Source organism: Melanotaenia boesemani, chromosome 18 (genome assembly GCF_017639745.1).
Source record: "Melanotaenia boesemani isolate fMelBoe1 chromosome 18, fMelBoe1.pri, whole genome shotgun sequence".
NCBI classification, from domain to species: Eukaryota; Metazoa; Chordata; class Actinopteri; order Atheriniformes; family Melanotaeniidae; genus Melanotaenia; species Melanotaenia boesemani.
Window position 1 is genome coordinate 24,126,087 of NC_055699.1, and position 12,967 is coordinate 24,139,053.

A 12,967-nucleotide genomic window follows, 5' to 3' on the forward strand; every position below is an offset into this window, starting at 1 on the left:
TCATCAGTAGACAAAGAAAATCCAAAGATGACACATTTATTCAGAGAAAAAAAGTCATCAAACACTTCTCTCAATGTTAAACCAGTCAGTTGGATAGTGAAAGGACATTTATCTAAAGAACAGGAATCCTTCCATAGTTGACGAGGAAATGAAATGCAGACTTTAGTTTACAGCTTGGAGTCAATAAGAGCCACACAGACCTGCAGAGCAAATGAAATGTTTCTGCTTTTCAGACTGTCATCTCGTTGGGAGAGGAATAGCCAGACTGGAAAAACGGGTTGCAGTGATGCTATCGTTTCTGTGCCCGGTGAAGACACGATTTAGCTCCGAGTCATGGCCTGCACATCTCTACTGTCGTTTTAATTATCCAGTCCCACGGTCTTGGTTTGAAGAAAATCCAGGGTTTATTCCTCAAGTGTCACAATGTGCCAGTCCCAAGAACTTTTTGCAGGATAACAAATTTAACAGACAAGAGACATATGTATATATATATAATAATAATAAAAACTTGTGGATTCACAGCTAATAAAAAATAAAAACATAGTCCACACCTGGCTGTGTTTGTAAAGCCACAGGTGACAAACTACCAAGGAAAGGATTCAGCTCCTCCTTTATATTTTCAACTTATGTAACTCAAATGAAACTAAAATGTCAAATGTAACTATATATACTTTTCATTTACTGCTCTGCATTATTGTGGTAACTTGACACACTTCAGGACTGAACAGAACCTTATTTCTGAACAGGCTATCGCTACACACTGCTACCTCATGCTGTCCATACACACTCTTAACTTCTGGTCTACTTCTCTGGACTATACACAGAATTACCATAACAGCACCACCAGCGGCTAACTATACTGCATCACATTACTACATCCCCCTCTCATTAAGATGAAAACATGTTCTTTTCTTTTTTTTAACATTTGCCATTAAATCATAATGATCACAACATTGAAAACCCACTGCTGGAATCGACTCTGATTCCGCTGCATCTGTCTGACTTGCTCCTGTTTTCACAGATGAAGATACTGTGCGCGAATCTGGTTGACGTGTCTCCTGACAACGCTCCCATCCCCTAGTATCCCTTTGTATGATACTGGTCCTGTTTCAAACTCAATGATTCCTGGAACCCATTTGGGTTGGAAGTTCAAAGTCCAAACTGAGTCTCCCCCTGTGAACCATCGTCTCTGCATTTTTGTCATGGTCTTTGATTTGTCTCCCTTGGTGTTCTTTGACCTTTGTGCTCAGTTCTGGGTGCATCACATAGGGTGCGTAGCCTCCTCCTCAGAAGTAATTCTGCTGGAGAAAGATCCGTTGTAGCCTGAGGAGTCACCCTGTAACCGAATAACACCCTGGCTACTCTTGTTTCTGAAATATCCCTCATAACATTTTTTCATCATCTTTTTTAAAATCTACACCCCCCTCTCTGCCAACCCGTTGCTTGAAGCATGGTAAGGTGCAGAAGGTACATGTCTGATCCCGTTTCTTTACAACAAATTTTGGAACTCCGTGCTTACAAAACAAGTACCATTATCAAATACACGAACAATTCAGGTAGGGCATGATTACTGAAACTTGTACGTAAACACTCTTTTGTAGTGGCTGAAGTTGCACTAGCTACGGGATAAACACCCATTCACGTTGAATGTTCATCAATCAGTACAAAAGACATTTTTTCCTTGGAAGGGACCCGCATAATCTATGTGAAGATGTTTTGCGGGCCATTCCTAGGGATGCAGAGGTACTACTGCAGGAACATTCCTGTGCTCCTGACACTCTGTACATACCCTGATCGTGTCCTCTCTTTGTCCAGTTTAGGCCATCAAACATAACTTCTGGCCAGCGCTTTCATTCTGGACACTTGACATTGGTGAAGTTGTTTTAATACTGCTCTTGGCACAATTTACTTATTATGTCTTATTACTTCATATATTCACTTCATTTAGGGTTCTTTTATCCCAACTTTCCTTTCAATATATATTCATTCATTATTCATTCATTGTTACTATATTACACTTTTTATTACACTTTTTACATTGTACATTTTTACTCATCATGCTTTAATTCACTTTTAAGGTTTATTCTCTTCATATACATGCTCTCTTGAAAGTTCACTACTAGGGTAACATGACCAAGTTCTTGTACAACAAAACCCTGAAGTCAACTGTTCTGGCATTGCCTCTGTAAAAGCAACCACCAGCACGATAATAACATTAATTAAACAGCACATGCACCTGTGTACATGGTGATATTATCTTTCCTGTAAAAGCTTTATCCCAAAATGTCATGAGTGTCAATATCATGTTTGATTTTCAAAATGTACAAAAAAAAATGTAAGTATTAATTTCTTCTCTTGCAGACAGATCCATGTCACCAGACCTGCTTATCAGGAAAATAAAGGTGTATTTTGGTTAATGGCATCAGAGTTAGCAGCATTATGAAACACAGCAATCATCCCTGTGTGGAAGCAGAGCAGCGTCCTGGAGAAGAACCTGCTGGAAGGAAAAAGTCAAGTAAACGTCAGATGTCTGTTCATTCAGGTCAGAGTCAGAGAACTTCGTCAAAGTCACATCACTCATTCTGCGAAGATCCTTGACAGCCAATATGGCATCGTTTTGGAGAGACATGAAGTCTTCTGGAGTTTTCTTAATCAATTCTTTAAACTCCAAGATGATATGGACATTAAACCAGTTTGTATGTCTGTTAATACTGTGTCCATAATCAGCCAAATTCTGCTGGAGCAGCTTTGCCTTTTTATTCTTTTACAAATCCTTTATTTTTATTTTACAAAAGAATCAGTTTAAAATATCCATGGATCTCAGATCATTATGAAATAGTTTGTATTTTCTTCCAGTCCCTCCCTGTATTAATTTTTAAAGTGCACTTTCTGTGTGACTGTAGATAACCAAAAAAAAAAAAAAAAAAAAAATCTATATTAACATACATTTGTTGTATTAAGGTTTTCTTTCTTTTACGTAAACTAATTTTCAATATAGTTATATTTGCTGAAAGTTAAAAGAGGAGTTCCTTTAATTTGCTTTAATTTTTACCATTTCTTAATCACCATTTTCTCTAAGTGCCAGGGATTTATTTTCCTCCAAGAAAATTATTTATATATAAGTTATTTCATACAGGTCAGGAGCAAAGAACCATCAGAAAGCTGGAAAAACCAAACCTTTACCGCTCAAATGCAAGCGACGATCCGGCAGAGGTTTGTGAACCTTGACCAGAGCATAAATGCTGTTTGAGTGATGAGGTGATTATCCACAGCTGTGAGAAACCCGCTGCCAGAGACAGACACTCCACCTGCAAAGAAGGCACGCCCACATCTATATGCACCCGCACACACACACACACACACACACACACACACACACACACACACACACAGTTTGTTCCATTTGTTTGCAGCATAACAGCTAAATGCTGCTTCTCCATGTTTAGTCTGGACTCTGGTCTGGACTAGTTGACCAGAGTCTTTGGATCTAAGAGCTCTGCTAGGTTTATATTCTCTGAACATATCACAGATGTATTTTGGGCCTAAACCATTCTGGGATTTGTAAACAAGCAGAAGGGGTTTAAAATCTATTCTGTGACTGACTGGAAGCCAAAGTAAAGATTTCAAATCTGGTGTGATGTGTTCAGAGCTCTTAGTCCTGATTAAAACTCTAGCAGCAGCGTTTTGGATGAGCTGCAGATGTTTAATGCTCTTTTTAGGAAGTCCTGTTAAAAGACCATTACAGTAATCAAGCCTACTGGAGATGAATGCATGGATGAGTTTCTCTTGGTCTTTCTGGGAGACTAAACTTTTAATTCTGTTGATGTTTCTAAGCTGGTAAAAAGCTGTCTTAGTGACAGCTTTGATGTGGCTGCTGAAAGTCAGATCTGAGTCTATCAACACTCCAAGGTTACGAACTTGGTCGGTGATTTTAAGAGCCCGAGTCTCCAGGTGTTTGCCAATGCTGACCCTCTTCTCTTTGCTACCAAACAGAATAATCTCAGTTTTGTCTTCACTTAATTGTAGGAAATTCTCCTTCATCCAGGTGTTTATTTGCTCCAGACACTGACACATTAAGTCTATTGGACTGCAGTCATCTGGTGACAGAGACACATAAAGTTGTGTATCATCTGCATAACTTTGATAATTAATGCTATAGTTCTGTAATATTTTACCCAGAGGAAGCATATACAAGTTGAACAGAAGAGGTCCAAGGACTGACCCCTGGGGGACTCCACAAGTCATGGCCACTCGCTCGGATTCATAGCTGCCGATCGTAACAAAATAACTCCGGCCTTCTAAATAGGACCTGAACCAGTTAAGAACCGCTCCAGAAAGTCCAACCCAGTTTTCCAGCCTGTGCAACAGGATTCTGTGATCCACAGTATCAAACGCAGCACTGAGATCCAACAGAACCAGGACTGATACTTGACCAGAATCAGTATTCAACCTAATGTCATTTAGCACTTTGACCAGAACTGTTTCAATGCTGTGATGAGGTCGGAAGCCGGACTGAAATTTATTAAGATTTCCACTTTCATTTAAAAAGTCATTAAGCTGGTGGAATACAACTTTTTCAATAATCTTGGAAATAAAAGCGAGGTTAGAGACAGGTCTATAGTTGTTCATTGTAGAAGCGTCAAGAGTCCTTTTCTTTAGGAGTGGCTTAATAGCAGCTATAGTGACTTGGGAAAAATGCCTGATGCCAGTGAGCTGTTAACTATCAGTAGGAGATCATTTTCTACTGAGATAAAAACTGTTTTTAAAAAGTCAGATGGTATCTGTTTGCTCAAGTTGCTCTTGATTCTTGGATGCAACAGCATCCATTACATTCAAGATTTTCAGATTGAAATTATCCAGGAGTTCATCAACTGACTCTGCACTGGTTGTTGGTAACATAGCTATGGCCTCCACAAACTTAGCACTTGTTCTTTCATTAATGTACCTCTTCCTAACGGAGAAGCAGGTTGGTTGGACATTCTGAGTGATCAGTAAATCAAACAAAATACAAAAATGGTCAGAAATGGCCAAGTCAGTGACCGCTACAGAAGAAATTTCCACACCCTTTGAAATAACCAGGTCCAGAATGTGACCTCGAATGTGGGTCGGTTCTTTTACATGTTGCCACAAACCAAACATGTCCAATATGGAACTAAATTCCTTGACATTACCATCCGCCATGTTATCTATGTGAATGTTAAAATCCCCAGTTATGATGAAATGGTTAAAATCAGTAGAGATAACCGACAATAATTCAGAAAATTCATCAATAAAATTTACACAATGTCCTGGACGTCTGTAGATGATTAGAAATAGGATTTTAGGAATGCCCCTTAAAATAAAACTAAGAAATTCAAAAGAAGTAAAATCACCAAATGAAATTTCTTTACACTGGAATGAATCTTTAAATAAGGCAACTTCTCCTCCCCCTTTCCTCCCGTTGTAACATTTATTCATAACACTAAAATGAGGGGGTGCTGTTTCATTAAGAACTGTAGCATTTGTGTCTTCTGTTAACCATTTTTCTGTCAGAAAAAGAAAACCTAAACTGTGAGAAATGATGAAGTCATTAACTAACAGTGACTTGTTGGACAGAGATCTAACATTAAGTACAGCTAGCTTTATGAAGTTTACACTGGTCTCTGTTGTATTCTGACTTATACAAGGTACAGTTAACAGATTAGATCGATTCACCCCACAAACTGACCGTGTTCGATTCCTTATTTTACTAACACAGGAATCCTACTGGGTCCAGGCTTGATCTCAGAACAGCTGTCAGTAGTTGCAAAACTACAGCAAGGACCCTGAACGCATCATGGCATGTTATCTTTGTTGTGAATTCTGTTGCTCTGGGAACCTCCTGCACATCCTCCCGTGCCCTGCTCGGTCAGGACAGATGATCTAAGAGGAGGATGAGGAGGGGGAGCCCTGTATTTCTTGGTAGATGGTGGTCGCTGGGGTTCAGGCCTAGATAGAGACATCCTTTGAAGACCTTGGGTGATGTGGAGAAGAGGGTCTGGTGAGGGGGGAGAGCTGGGAGTTGATCGCTTCTCTGCTGTGTCCTTCGCTCTTATCTGTACACTCATGTTTGGGTTTGCCGTCCCAACAGCATGATGCAAGTGTGCACCAAGTAATCTGCATTCAGTTAGATTTGGATGCACACCATCAGCTCTGAATCGCTCCTTACAGTTCCAAAAGATGTTGAAGTTATCAATGAACTTTATCCCATGGGTGATACATGCGTTTGACAACCATGTGTTCAGGCCAAGAAGTCTACTGAAAAGTTCAATTCCTTTACCCGCTGTAGGAATGGGTCCTGAAATGTAAACATGGTGTGCTCCCAATTGACACAGTCTCTCCAACAGCAGAGAAAAGTCTTTTTTCAGGATCTCAGAGCCAATTTTCCTCCTCAGAATATCAAAAGACCCTGTGTGGACAATAATCTTCATACCATCTGGATGTGAAGACAGAATGGTCGGCAACATCTCTGTCAGTTCCCTGACTGATGTATCAAAAAGTGTTAAATTTTCCGTCGTTGCCATCCTCACATGCTGTGTTATAGAGTCCCCAATCAGAATTGTGTCTATTTGTTTTCGTGTGGAGGTGCCGATAGCTTCTCTAGTCCTCCTGTTTGTGGAATTTTGGCCTCTCCTCCTGCTCTGGTTAGCCCTGGGCTGAGTTTTAAGGCTATTTCTTGAATTTTGATATATCCTTGCATTACATTCATCGTCATTCATTTTAATATGACTCAACACATCATATTTATTATGCAGTGAGACTTCAGGTGGTGGAGTGAGTGCTGGAGCTTCCTGCTGGATTTACCTCTGCGACGAACAATATCAGACCAGGTTCTGGCCGGGGTTGATGACTTTGGTCTGGAACCAACAGTGTTCCAGAAGGAGAGATCAGTCTGATGGTCCGGTTTGGGATTTTCCTCAGCTATTCCAATGTGATTTTGTCATTTGAACACATCCAGGGAAGTGTATCAGCCAGGTCTGTAGCGGGAAGCTCCACATTCGACATGCCTTTGCGTATGAAGATTTGACTCAATCCATTTGACAACTCAGTAGCTTGTACAGAAGCTACAACAGAGTCGATAAATTCTTCATTCACACGAATGTCTTGCAGTGTTTCAATCCTCCTCTCCAGCTGTGTTATCCTCAAAGAAAGTTGCTCACACTCAACGCAGCTCACTGATACTGCAGGGTTAAGAGACATCATTCCACTAGTTCTCTGATGGCTATCAGCTAAATTTATCAAAAAATATATTCGTTCCAGTGATTTATAAGTGACCAGGAGTCCTTGTTCCTAAATTTCTTGCCGGTAAAGATAAGAAAAAAGAAGAAAAAAAGAAGAAAATGCAAGCAGAAAGGAGAGCAAAGCAGGAAGCATCAGCACGGCAGCAAAGCTGGAAGCAAAACCTGTAAAAATAATAGATACCAAGATTATCAAAACCTTAACTTAAACCAATTGTGAGCAAAAATAATCAGGAGACACATGAGCAGTTTTAGTGCAAATCATGCACACACTTAAAGTTCTCATGAAATTAGGAGACCTGCAGCCTGCATTTCACCACACAAAACCTGACCAGGGAAGCTGCTGTTCGGTATTTACATAAATGCACATAAGGATCAATATGTTGGCATTTACACCTCTGGCAGGAAAAGGATTTACTAACTCTAAGATGTAGAAATGAGAGAAGTACCCATCTTATCAGATCCTGGAGCAGCCATTAGACAGGGTAATCTGGAGAAGAGATAAATTCATGTGTCAGTGAGTCACCTTTAGGATGAAAAGAAGAAATAGGATGATTGGGTTAATATTTATCCTACAAAGTGTGTGTATGTGTCTGAGAAAAGTTGCAAGTGTTTTTGCTCTCAGAGATTTGATAGTGATAAAAATAAATCTTCAGATGTGAGTGTGTGTGTAAGCAAAAAGCATTCTTCATTGCAAGCAGAGTGTCACTTAACTTCAGAAAGTGTGTCCTTCTGCATATACTACACATTGTGAAGTGGAGCAAAATATTTCCTCAGACTGATCAGATTATTTTACAACTTGTATATTTTCTCATGAAGGATGAGAAATGTAAGAAACAAAGAAAAAGTTCTCAAACACTGTTGTTCTCAAAGTCAGTTCTCTGTATACACCTCGTGTGTAGAGCAGACTTATCTATAACACCATACATTTTAATAAATGACTGAACCTGTATAATTTACTTAAAACAAACCCATTGGACTATTTAGTAGTTTTTTTCCTCCATTTTCTCTGTCTGCGGTCACATCATATCTGCTACAGACTCAGCGCTTCTCTGTGTTTTTCCTGTCAGAAAGATTTATGGTATTTTTAGATCTCAGTTCAGCTTCCTTCTTTTTTTTACCTTTTTGAGTTTCTTCAGACTCAGAGGTCCCTCAGCAGGGAACATACACACCATTCTGTACAAAATAGCACACAGTTTTTCCCCTATTTGTTTTCCATAAATTTAAATATTGCCCCTCAGGAGGTGGGAGTTGTTGCTTGGAGTCTTTAATACCCATCATTACTAATAAATAGGTGAGGATCCTGCTTATGCCTTGTGGACGTCTACAGACTTCGGATAATAAGTTTACGCGACCACTCTTTGCCAGTGTCTTTACTGGCTGACCTCTGTGGTTCTGCAGAGGACTTACACCTGCTGTAGGCCTGGCCTACAGCAACTCTGCGCCTGCCTCCGCGGTTCGAATCCCAAGCCCACAATCCTCTCCTGTTACTGATTTAAATCAAAATCCAGTTAGATAAAGCACTTCAGCTCACCAGACTTATCGTTCTGTCTATAATTTGAGTTAACTGATTTCAGAGGTGACTTCCAGAGAAACAAACGAGGGTCCCCCTTTCAAAAACAGAACCTGAAAATCAAGACGGTCAGACACCGTTGCTGGGTCCTCCTTGGTCACTTGTGAAATCCAGCCAATAAAGCAAATTGTTGTAGAAAAATAACCAAGAGTCTGGAATAAGTAGAAGTATAGCAAAATTTATTAAAGGAAAAAATGAACACTGATAAAATTATGAACACGGATAAAATTACTTGCACGTAATGAGAGTGGTCATCCTGACATACGTGAAATCAGGAGAGAGTCTTGGGAGGCAGAAGGAAAAACAATAGTTATACATTTCTGTTGAAGGAATCCTCCCTCCTGAAGACCTTGGGTGGACACACAACTCCCAGGGCTGGTGTCAAAGCAACTTCACTTGTTGTGTCTCCACAAGAACCAGTCTGACTAAGGGTCTGAGGAAGGACAGAATAAAGGTCATCTTACTCTCGTAGTGAATGTTTAACAGAGCATGTTTATGAAGAGAATAAACCTTAAAAGTGAATTAAAGCATGATGAGTAAAAATGTACAATGTAAAAAGTGTAATAAAAAGTGTAATATATTAACAATCAGTGAATAAATGAATGAATATATAGGACCCTAATCTTCCTACAAACTACAAACCCAAATCAGTTTTACCTTGTTTCTCAAAGACTTTAGAAAACTAGTCAACAGAAGAATTTTGCAGCATCTGGAACTGAATAACATTTTACACATGCATCAGTACGCTTTCAGAAAAAATCCCGGTAACACTTTACAATACTGGACGCAAAATTTGCTTCGTTACTAGGCAACGCCTTGTGGGCGAATAAGGAAGTAATGGGTAGCTAACCAGTACTTACTGGTGACCACAAAGACCAGGCTTATTAGGGAATTACTGGTTAATCATTTGCTTCGTTACTAGCGAACGCCTTACAGGCGAATCAGGAAGTAATGGGTAGTTAACCAGTACTTACTGGTACCCACAAAGATCAGGCTTATTAGGGAACTACTGGTTAATTATTTGCTTCGTTACTAGCGAACGCCTTACTGGCGAATCAGGAAGTAACGGGTAGTTAACCAGTACTTACTGGTGCCCACAAAAACCAGACTTAAGGAACAAAAGAGAAATTCTTCATGTGGGTACTGGATTACTCTGACTCGTTGAGTGAACAGCTCATTTAGTCAAAAACCTGTTTCCTGGTGGTTTTGGAAGCCTTTCTAAGGATGAAAAGCAGGACCATTTATATATTCTTGTACTGCTGTGTCATCTTACCTTTACTTGTTCATCACTTACTAAGTAAAAAGTCATTACTTAATCATTGACTGGTCATTATCTGTTATATTGTTTACTTCCTAAAAAAGTCAAACATCATACCAAGTACTTACTGAGGAACGCATCATTAACTACTCAGTACCTGATCAGTACCTACTACTTTTGTGTACATTATTGTAAAGTCAAACATCATACCAAGTACTTACTGAGGAACGAAGCAGTAACTAATCATTACCTGATCAGTACCTACTACTTTTGTGTACATTATTGTAAAGTCAAACATCATACCAAGTACTTACTGAGGAACGAAGCATTAACTACTCAGTACCTGATCAGTACCTACTACCTTTGTGTACATTATTGTAAAGTCAAACATCATACCAAGTACTTACTGAGGAACGCATCATTAACTACTCAGTACCTGATCAGTACCTACTTTTGTGTACATTATTGTAAAGTCAAACATCATACCAAGTACTTACTGAGGAACGAAGCATTAACTAATCATTACCTGACCAGTACCTACTACTTTTGTGTACATTATTGTAAAGTCAAACATCATACCAAGTACTTACTGAGGAACGAATCATTAACTACTCAGTACCTGATCAGTACCTACTACTTTTGTGTACATTATTGTAAAGTCAAACATCATACCAAGTACTTACTGAGGAACGAAGCATTAACTAATCATTACCTGAACAGTATCTACTACTTTTGTGGCATTTTTTCTATATTGAAAATAACAGTTTGATCTCTTTAGGCTTTATGCATATAGCTATCAAACATGTGCAAACCATTCAAAATTGATAACAACTGCAGAAGAAGAGACAGTATTTATTACACAAAATGTACCTTAAAGTTAGACACACACACACACACGCAAGCTTTTCCCCCAATAAATGGAAACTATCGTTTCCATATATTTTAAACGTTGTACTGTTTTCATATCTCGTGAAGCATATGTCCAAGTGCACCATTCTTGTGAGATTTGGTCACCCAATGTGTCCACTCTATTGAGGCCAGCTGTTTCTTCAAGGTGTTCTCTGTTCGATTGCCAGGCAGTCTCCAGACCTGGGATTTGTAGGTAGACCACTCACAGTCAATGTTCTTTGTATGGGCACCTGTTTCTGCGTTTACAAATGACCGGCTGTGGTTTACTGAATAGTGAACATATCCACTATTAGCCAGTGCCGTCATATAAACCCTCCATTGATCTGAGATGATAGTGGTCCCTTGGCAATCATAACACCTTATGACTGGGATCAAGTGCCACCAGGATTGTTTTCTGACTAGCTTCAGAATGGGCCACCTTCTCATGCCTGTTATGCCTAGCATTCCAAAGACCCATGTTCGCCTCCTCCAGATTCGTCCAAATCTTCCCCGACCATACTGTTCAAAATAAGAAAACATGGTAGTAAAAGAAAGTTTAATATTGTCCAGAAATTCACAAAGTTCTTTGTATTTACTTGTAAAAACACACAGAAATATCATATAATTGGATATACTATTAGATCATTTAATTGGCTGTGTAAATATCAGAGTTAAAAAGTACAAAAACAATGTATAAAAAAAATCACTTATAAACATCTTTACAAGATATTATCATTCCACTTTTAGATCACAAAACCAAAGTGTGGTCACATTTTTTCTTTTAAATTAAGAAAATGTAAAATTACACTGATTTGCAACAACATTAGAACATGACATCCGAAATAACGTTATCTTGTTACAATAGTGTTGAGGAATCTGACCTCTGATGCTGATTTTTTGCCTAATTGACCACTGCAGGGCTTCGGTCTGAAAGCACTTAAGCTATCAGTAAAGTGTGTGTATAAGTCTTGTAAATTAAATACTGTGTCCTTCACGGTAAATAAAATACATCATATCAGCATAAATCAACTAGTATTCATCAGTGCTGCTATAACACTTAAACATATAGCATGCACATGTTAGCTTAAAGTAATCTGAAGTTAACAGTCATACGGTTAGCTAAACGATGCTAAATCGCGATCATGCTAATGGGCAGAAATGGGCATTTTAAAGAGTGCAAACATACACATGAGCGGGACAACACTAGCAGAAAGAGTAAGTTACATTTAAAAATTAATCTTGTCTCAGAATAAACACAACTTACATCGTCAGTGACCGCTGTACCGCTGGAAACATGTTGAAGGTAGAACGTGAAGAAAAGGAAGAGGAAGTGCATAAGCCGTCTTCAAAATAAAATGCCTACTTCAAATTAAAGGTATGAATACGTGAACATTTATTATTGGAAGAATCCATAACAAATTGCATAAAGCTGTTTAATACTTTAAGCAATAAGATTTTTTTTTTTTTTTTTTAAGATCTTGAGCCTCATGTCTTGTAAAGAGGCAACCATAGGAAAACCTAAAACCATTCAAGAAAGTGAGTTAAACTCAGGTTTTTTTTATTTTAGAAAGAGATTAAGTAATTTTTAGGCTACATTCACACAGCAGCTTTTGTGTGGTTTATCTGTATGAATGCAAGAAAGATAATAAATGATTAGAGTGTGTTTTTAATTTGATAAAATGCTTGGGTATGTGAAGGCTTATTTTAATATTTTTAATTTGATTATTTTATTGTGATATTTAATCGTTATTATGTAAAGCACTTTGTATTGCTCTTGATTTGATTTGACATGAACAGATACATGAACAAAATAAATATAATAAATATTTGAATACAGATACGGAAGCTGAACAACGTTCACCGTAGCCCGTGTGCGATTTATCTGTTATTTACCAAAGCATTGTGTTTTCTGAGGGATCAACTCTGCTGATAATACAAAGGCAAAAGTGGCCTCTTAGAAGATTTTCCTTTTATCTTTTATGGATAAACTTT